The 8,268-nt window shown below is 37.3% G+C and overlaps 1 pseudogene across 1 annotated transcript; it reads left to right on the top strand.

The window, feature by feature from the left end:
- Nucleotides 1-886: 886 nt before the first annotated feature.
- Nucleotides 887-7,687, top strand: LOC148870286 (MLO-like protein 3; annotated as a pseudogene). Its single transcript, XR_016107261.1, has 13 exons — nucleotides 887-1,223; nucleotides 1,340-1,397; nucleotides 1,518-1,786; nucleotides 1,900-2,016; nucleotides 2,231-2,291; nucleotides 3,690-3,778; nucleotides 3,907-3,981; nucleotides 4,074-4,162; nucleotides 5,271-5,320; nucleotides 5,411-5,451; nucleotides 5,565-5,738; nucleotides 5,845-5,880; nucleotides 7,085-7,687. The product of XR_016107261.1 is annotated as an MLO-like protein 3 (transcript).
- Nucleotides 7,688-8,268: the final 581 nt, after the last annotated feature.

Raw genomic sequence — 8,268 nt, 5'->3', positions numbered from 1 at the left:
ACATTATATATTTTATAAAATATATAATATGTATTTTATATATTATATAAAATATATAAATAATATAATATTTATTAAAATATATTTATAATCTAATATATATATTTTTTATTCTTTTCTTTATAATTTTTCTCTCTCTCTCTCTCTCTCTCTATTCAGCTGCTTCCGTAGTAGTAACAGTATGGGCTAAATTTTGGGCTCGAGCCCAAGCCCAAGCTTTGGGCTTTTTATGAGGGTCGGGCTCAGGCCTTAGAAAAATTTGTTAATACAGAGTGAAAGTCTGGCCCGAGCCCAGCCTGGCTCGGCCCATGAACAGGTCTAAACAGAAGTTGCCTACATAACATAAATGCAAATTTCATGACCAACTAATTTTTAAGACTAAAATATCCTTAAACACCCAACTGCCTTATACATAAGATTTTACTCATTGACAGACGTTTTGCTCTCATTGTGGTTTTTTTGGTAGAATTATAACAGGTGTATGTATGGAATATTGAAAAAGGGGTTAAATATAGCAAAGGGTAAAATGATAATCTGACATGGGGTTTAGAGAAAATTTAAGACGTTAATCTGACAAAGGGTAAAATGGTGAATTTAAGAAAAAATATGATGAATTTTAGAAAATTTCCGTTTTGGACTATTACGGATATTCAAGGAAAACGAAAAGCTGATGCTGAAACATTCAATCGTTCGATTTTCTGGATATTCACTTAAGCACTTGAAAGTTGAAACCTCAGGCTCAGGATGGCCGATGAATACCAAGTACGTGCTAAGACCGGCTCTTAACCGGAGCAAGCCGGTCTCGACTCTCCCGTCGCGATGCAGAAGCCTATTGACTACACTCGGTCAAGCAAGAGTAGAAATAGACTCAAATAGTAGATAGTCTGATAGATAGATGGACGTCACCTACACCGCACCAGTCCAACAATCTCTCAACTCTGAAGAAGTTGATAAAATGGCAAACCCCTTGGCCCCGTTTTGTAATTAACAGTCTCGTCCGTCTTCTCATCTTAACCTCTGATCGATCGACGATGTTGTCACGTCTGTTATTTCTCCATGAATAGGAAGGTGCATGCTGCAGGTGAGAAATGGCACCCCCAGAAGAAGGCACACCTACAGCACGCTCTCTACAAGAAACGCCCACTTGGTCCCTCGCCACTGTCTGCTTCCTATTCATCTCCATCTCCATTTTTCTCGAGCATTCCATTCATTTCCTTGGCAACGTAAGCAAATTAAGCAGAACAATCAAATTCACCACCAAGTGTTCGATCAAATTCGTTTTATCCCCTGCCCCTTCTTTGTCTTACAAATTTGTATGGAATTGAACTAATCGATGCAGTGGCTCAAGACACATCGAAAGAAAGCATTAAACGAAGCCGTGGAAAGGCTTAAATCAGGTGGGGTTCTCCAAATTTTCCACATCTACAGACAATTAATTAAGCACTTCCTAATTTTCTCAGCTTCTCCTAGTCCTAGCCATCGTCGAATCGACTCATAACTGATTATATTTTACACAGAGTTAATGCTTCTGGGATTCATGTCGCTGCTCCTAACAGTAATACAAAAACCCGTTTCTACCATATGCATACCCACCCGAGTTGCAGATACCATGCTTCCATGCCGTAAAGGAACCATAAAAACCACAACTAGTAAACATGTTCAATTCAACAGTGGAGATTCCATGGATATGTTTTGGGCAAACGATGCCCCTAAAGATGGTCCACGGCAATTCCAAAGATTACTAGACGAGGATGAAACTGCCACTTTTGATAGCTGTGCTGCTAAAGTATGCCTTCATCTCCAACGCCAACCCCTCATCTCTGACTCTGTTGCATGAGACACAGAGATGATTACTCACGAGTAATTGTTGATTGATCAAATAAGTTATTATTTGCGCAGGACATGGTTTCTCTAATAAGCCAAGACGGGCTGCATGAGCTTCAAATGTTCATCTTTTTCTTGGCAGTGATGCAGCTTGTTTACAGCTTTCTCACCATGGCTCTTGGAAGGGCTAAGGTACGAAGCAACCGTGTCATCTGACTTAATTAATTTCCTGTTTTGAATTATAATTTTCTAACAGCGAAACTTCCACTTCTAAATTTCAGAGTTGAATTTGTTTTAAAAATTAATGTTGGGATCATCTCATTAAGCTCTCCGGTCAGCGAGGCAACTAGAGATCTATCCCCACGAACTGACGTCTGTCTGTCTCTGTCTCTCTCTCTCTGATCAGATGAAGCAGTGGAAAGCCTGGGAGAAAGAGACACAAACGGTCGAGTACCAGGTTGCCAATGGTATGCTATACAAATTTTCTGTGTCAACTCAAGATGTAATTCAAGAAGCATGTGGGCTGCTGACCTAATAACCAGCTAGCCAAGCAGACCTCTCAGGCCGGCTGCCTGATTTTAGATAATTATTGCCAATTCATGGAGAGTGCAACATCACTCCATGCCTCCATCAACCCCTGGGCCTGGGGTGGTGCTTTTCCCCATAGAAGGAGACAAAGGTCTCACATGCTTACGGGTGTAAGTGGGGCTGGGTTGGGTAGAGTTGAGGTTAACCTTCAACCTAATGGTCCCATCCCTATCCAACCCAATAATCTTAGCCATTGTATTAAGATTTCTCCCTTTTAATAGTGCTTAATAAAATTTAAGATGATTGCCCCTCCAACTAGAGGAAATTTATTAGTCAAAGGAGGAGGGGGGTTTGGAGTGTCTTGTAGGTATGGAATTGGGTTGTTTAATTAGGGGTGCAAATTGGACGATTTGGGTTTGGCTTTTGTCAAAATTTGAATTGTATTTTTTGTTGTTGTTATTGTTATTATTATTATTATTATTTGCATAGATCAAATCAATTAAGTTGTTTTATTTCTTCTAAACCATTGGATGATCATAAATTTAATATCAATTATATGGATGGTTCTTCATATGTTTCAATTCTTCTAAAACATTTTTTTTACATAAAATGTGAAATGTTTATAATTGTATGTTGATTAGTTATTATTTTACTTAATGCTTAAGTGCCAAAACTTATTGCTTATAAACTTCTAGTTTATAGATATGTGTACCTTCTATCATTTAAATTTGGTATATTATATTTTATTTTCATCAAATTACAAAATTTGATTAATTTTTTCCTTAAATTTTGAACTTACGCCTCACCTTTTTGGGTCATTACACCTCAACTACACCTTTAGCCTTTTAAAACCTTAGGTTTGAGATTCAACATTATATACGACAAAGTATGATGTTGCCCAAATCCTCAACCTAATTGAATTCATATTTTCAAACCCACCATTTGAATGGGTAGATATATGTCTGAGGAGGAAGTTTTTATTCCGAGAGTTGGAATAACCACTTTGAGATGCTATTTCTTGAGAAAATAAAATGCCACTTGTCTAAGGAAAAAATCTCTAGTCTAAAGGTCTTTGGTACAATGGTTGATTTACTCTATTGTGACTTAGATTATCAGGATTCAAACCTCTCTATATATATGTAGGGGTGAGGCGGCATACACCTGTTGTGTCCCTCCCCAGACCCTGCATTGGTGAATATCTTTCAGATTCACATGAACCACCGGTTTTATTTTGTTTTTGAAACTTGCAACATCAACAATAATTCACGTTGGATGACACCCCTTTACATTGCTGATTTTCTTTTAAATTTTCTAATGCATAAACCATTTTGAATAAGATCCCAGACGATTTAGATTTACAAGGCAAACAACATTTGGGAGACGACATATGGAATCTTGCACAGACACATCAGTTCAGCTATGGGTTGTAAGTTCACTATATTCATTTCCCTTTCTACTTAAAAATTCAAACTAAACGTTTTTAACTTGTGTGAAGTTCAATTCTTATAATTCTTTTTTAATTTCTTTTTGGGTATTGGATGCCAAATCGAATAGAAATGCTTCTTCAGGCAATTCTTCAATTCGGTAGCAAAAGTTGACTATCTCACCTTGCGCCATGGATTCATTGCAGTAAGAATCTGTTTCAGATTCACATGAACCAAAACCGAAACTCGAAGGGTTTCCCTATTAATCTTAACTATATGTATTTTCAAATCTTATAGGCCCATCTGTCCAACAATAATACATTCAATTTCCAAAAGTACATAGAGTGATCCTTGGAGGATGACTTCAAAACGCTAGTTGGAGTAAGGTAAATACCCGTTATTTAATACTTATTCATGATTATCTTCTATTGCATGGCAATTGGCAAAATTCAAATGTGAAATTATGGGGTTGTTCTTGCAAAGTGTCAACTGGCTAGTTGGTAAGGTTTCTGACTGGTTCTAACCGGGGCTTGGGAACGAATCCCGACTCACCAGAATTAGGGGAATATGGGTTTATTGGATGGGTTATGGCCCATTCTGTAGGCCCACTTAGCCCAAAACAACAAAAAACACTAACGCTAAGGATTCTCATAAACAACCAACAACATGTTTTATGTGTTTTTGCTTTAAAAAGTAGTGCTTTTTCAAGGGAAGAGATTCATTTTTTTCCTTTGGCTGTGTTTCATTGTGGTGTAAATACGAATCGATGTAAAACTTCATCATTGGTTCATTTACACGTATTTGTTTTTAGTGTAAAAGTGGAGCGATATAAAACTCCACACTCAATCCACTTTTTTGGCTGTTTGTTTCCAATGTAAAGTTTACATTGTAAACCACTTTTTTGGCTGACTTTTTTTTTATCGTAAATCAATGTACATTTACATCGATTCTCAGATAAAAAATCCACCGAGAGTCCATTGAAATTTTAAACCAATAGATGACTTTTACACGGAGGATACAAGGAGCTTAAACCAATTGAAATTTTAAGCCATTTAGAGTGGCAATTTGCCTGGCCATGTAGCTTAGCATTGGATACAAGGAGTACTGGGTTGGGCCAGAACAGGGCTTCAAATGTCTGATATAGCCCAACCAGACTTTGATTGGGTTACCTGGAAAAGAAACCTGGTCTCACATCACTGCATCAGTAATTCAGTGTCTTCTAGTTACCTATTATTAGCAGGATTGAGGATTCATTGCTAGACCCATCCCGCCCAAAGTTGTAGCCTTAACCTCGTGCACTGTGCTTAGGCAGCAACCTCATTGGGGATTCAGCCATGGATCCCATCCCATTAGTAGATAACCAACAGGTCCGGAGTGCTCATCAGTTGCCATCCCACTGCTTGCTCAGCTATTTGGTACTAATTAACCTGATATCTTTTGTCTCAACAGCCCTCTCATTGGTACTAATTAACCTGATATCTATTGTCTCAACAGCCCTCTCATGTGGTTTCTTGTCATTATATTCCTCCTGGTCGATGTGCATGGTAATTAATTCACAACTCAAAGTTTCCTTGATACATGAATTCAAGTTCTGGGTACTGTTTTTTTTAACAAACTTAATTGCTCTGAACCAGGATGGCATGTATATCTCTGGGTTTCCTATGTCCCATTGATTGTAAGTATTAGATCTGGGCCATCTGGCAACCTTTAGTTTCTCCCTCTTCGATCTTACCTATCCAGTTACACTGTGTTTTACTCCATCGGCATGTCATCTTATTGCATTTGCAGATAGTATTGGTGCTGGGAACCAAGCTTAAGGTCATCGTTGCAAGATTGGCTCTTCAAATCAAGGACAAGAACGCTGTAATCATAGGAACCCCTCTGGTGCAACCAAATGACGATCTCTTCTGGTTTGGGAAACCAGAATTTGTCCTCACTCTTCTACATTTCACCTTGTTTACGGTAAATACTTGTTAATACGTACCAAAACAAACAAGAATTGAACTCTCTTAATTTCACCATCTCTTTCTCCAAACGAACTGTCTTCACCTTGTTTGGATCTTTTCAGAATGCATTTGAGCTCGCATTCTTCATCTGGGTCACGGTAAGCTTTCTTTTGGCTCCAATCAAATTCAAAATTTAAAACATGGAAACTAGGTTACATGATTTGATGATATTGCTCATTGTTTTTTCTTCTATTTAATTTCGTCCATATATAAAATACGGACTAGAATCTTGCTACCATGAGCATACAGAGATCTTTGTTATTCGGATTGTGCTAGCGTAAGAACCAAGAGCAGTAGTTTATTTTCTGTTGATGCAACTCTATAACATCGATCTTTCATCTCTTTTGAATGGAGTCCTGATCTTCTCCTCACATAGCGCTGCTCACAACCATGTCCTAGTCGCACATCAAGAACATCTCTTATATTTGTGTGCTGCTTATAATGATGGAGATTAGAGAGATGTTTGAATACATGGTGGGATGTACTGTGAAGTTGGTGTGAGGTGTGCTCTGTGAAAAGCACACCTACTTGCTTTTTGGTAAGTTACCTAATGGGTAAATGCACTTATTAGGTAAGTGTTTCCTATGAAAGACTTCTATAGATAAGTGCATTTATCAATGTTCTTTTATTTCAAGGCAAATAAGGCAATGACCATTTTAGCCATAAAAATTCATTATTAAAAGGGGCATTTATGTCTCTGTCAAGTATTGGCAAATTTCCCCAAAGGCGGAAAAGTTATTTACCTACCTAAGAGATGGGTATTACTTACCCGGATAAGTGATACCCATGAAAATAAACTTTCCCTGATCCCTACATAAATCTGAAAAAAGAATATGGTTTTCTTGGTCAATAGGAATTAAAATCCCTTTGACCAACTTTCCCCCTCAAAGAATGCCCCCTAAATCCTTGAATCCTAAAATTAAAGTGTAAATGCATTTGGTTGGATTCAAGTCCTTCGATAGCCAATATTTTCTTGAAAAACTAATGCCATGTACATGCTACAAAAGCATGGATTGGATTTTATACCTGTGGCTGTGGGTAGGGGTGCAATTTGTGCGGGCTCAAATTGGGCTTTTGTGAAAATTTGGATGGGCCTGGCCACCACAAAGCAGTGTAAAATATGTTGAGCCCGGTCCGAGCCGCACCCAACAGTCCAATACGGTGTAATTTGTTGAAGTCGGGTAGCCCATTTGAACCCCAGCATTGTGATCATTAAATTGGGTGCTTGTTCACCAGGCAGCGAACGAAATGGTTTGTAACAACTAGCAATCTCTAAACTCTGCCTCAGCCTAAATATGATTTTGGATGGTTGTTTGGACACAGATGGGTTCAAAGTACAAGGGTGCATTACTTCAAGAGGAAATAGCAACATTCTTAAAGCAATGGCATGCTCAAGTGAGGGAAAGACTCGCATCCAAAACTCCAAAGTTGCGAGCACCACCAGAGATTCTAAGTCCACACAAGTCTCTTCTCCCATGTCCCCACAATCCACACCCAGGGTCCCTGCAACAGCACAATCCTCTGGTAAAGATGAAGTCACTGAAGAACGTGGAAGAACTCAAAGAGGAACCAATGCTTGCTAATCCAAATTCCGGGACCGTGGTGCTAGAATTGCCGGTACTGAGGTAAGATAACGTTGAAAAGCCAGAGCTTTGGGTATTTGTTCGAACCGGAATGATCACAAAGCCACATCTGCTCAGAACACATGTCACCTCCCTGATATTCTCTATGCAAAAAATTGCTTGATATTTATATCTATATTTATACTATATTATAAAGTGAATATTTGATTGGACTCTTAGTTAAATCCAAATATCATATATCTTATACATGATTTTATGTATATTATTGCATGCTTAAATATATATTACATTTTTCTAATTAATAAATTATTTGATATTCATTTATACAAACTAGGCTTGGTTTATCACTTGTTCTGCACGAAAAGTTGTCAACTGAATTAATAAAGTAATTTCACTATCGAACTGTAATCCCCTTAGCGCTGATCATTGAGATTTTAATGTAGAAGGCTTCACTGTGACTTCTGTAATTATTTATTGCAATGTTTAGAAAACCAGAACAGACCATCCATCGAACCGGTTAAACTATGATCAAACCCCCAGTTTGTTCGATTAGCAAACCAGTGAATCGGTCTCTGTTTTATAAAATCGACTGATTTTTGTTAATTTTTTTATCCATATTCAAATTTTGGGAGGCATAACTTTGTATTTGATTTTGAAAAACTTTTTGTAATCTAGACATTCGAAGGGATAAAAGTGTCTTGCCCCGACTTTTTTTTCTAAGACAAAACGTCTTCTTTTTTTTTTTTTACCTCAAATCTCAATTTTATTTTGCATAAAAAATTAAAATTAGAATAGAAAATATATATGATAATAGAATGTAATTATTATATATATATATATTATAATTATGCATATTACATTATATATAATATTTTTTTATTTATTATATTATAACGGTTCAAT

The sequence above is a fragment of the Nelumbo lutea genome, chromosome 2, assembly GCF_056320005.1.
Source record: "Nelumbo lutea isolate HS-2025 chromosome 2, American lotus-T2T, whole genome shotgun sequence".
In the NCBI taxonomy this organism is placed as follows: Eukaryota; Viridiplantae; Streptophyta; class Magnoliopsida; order Proteales; family Nelumbonaceae; genus Nelumbo; species Nelumbo lutea.
The sequence above is the reverse complement of the archived record's forward strand: the minus strand, read 5'-3'. Positions and strand labels throughout refer to the sequence as shown.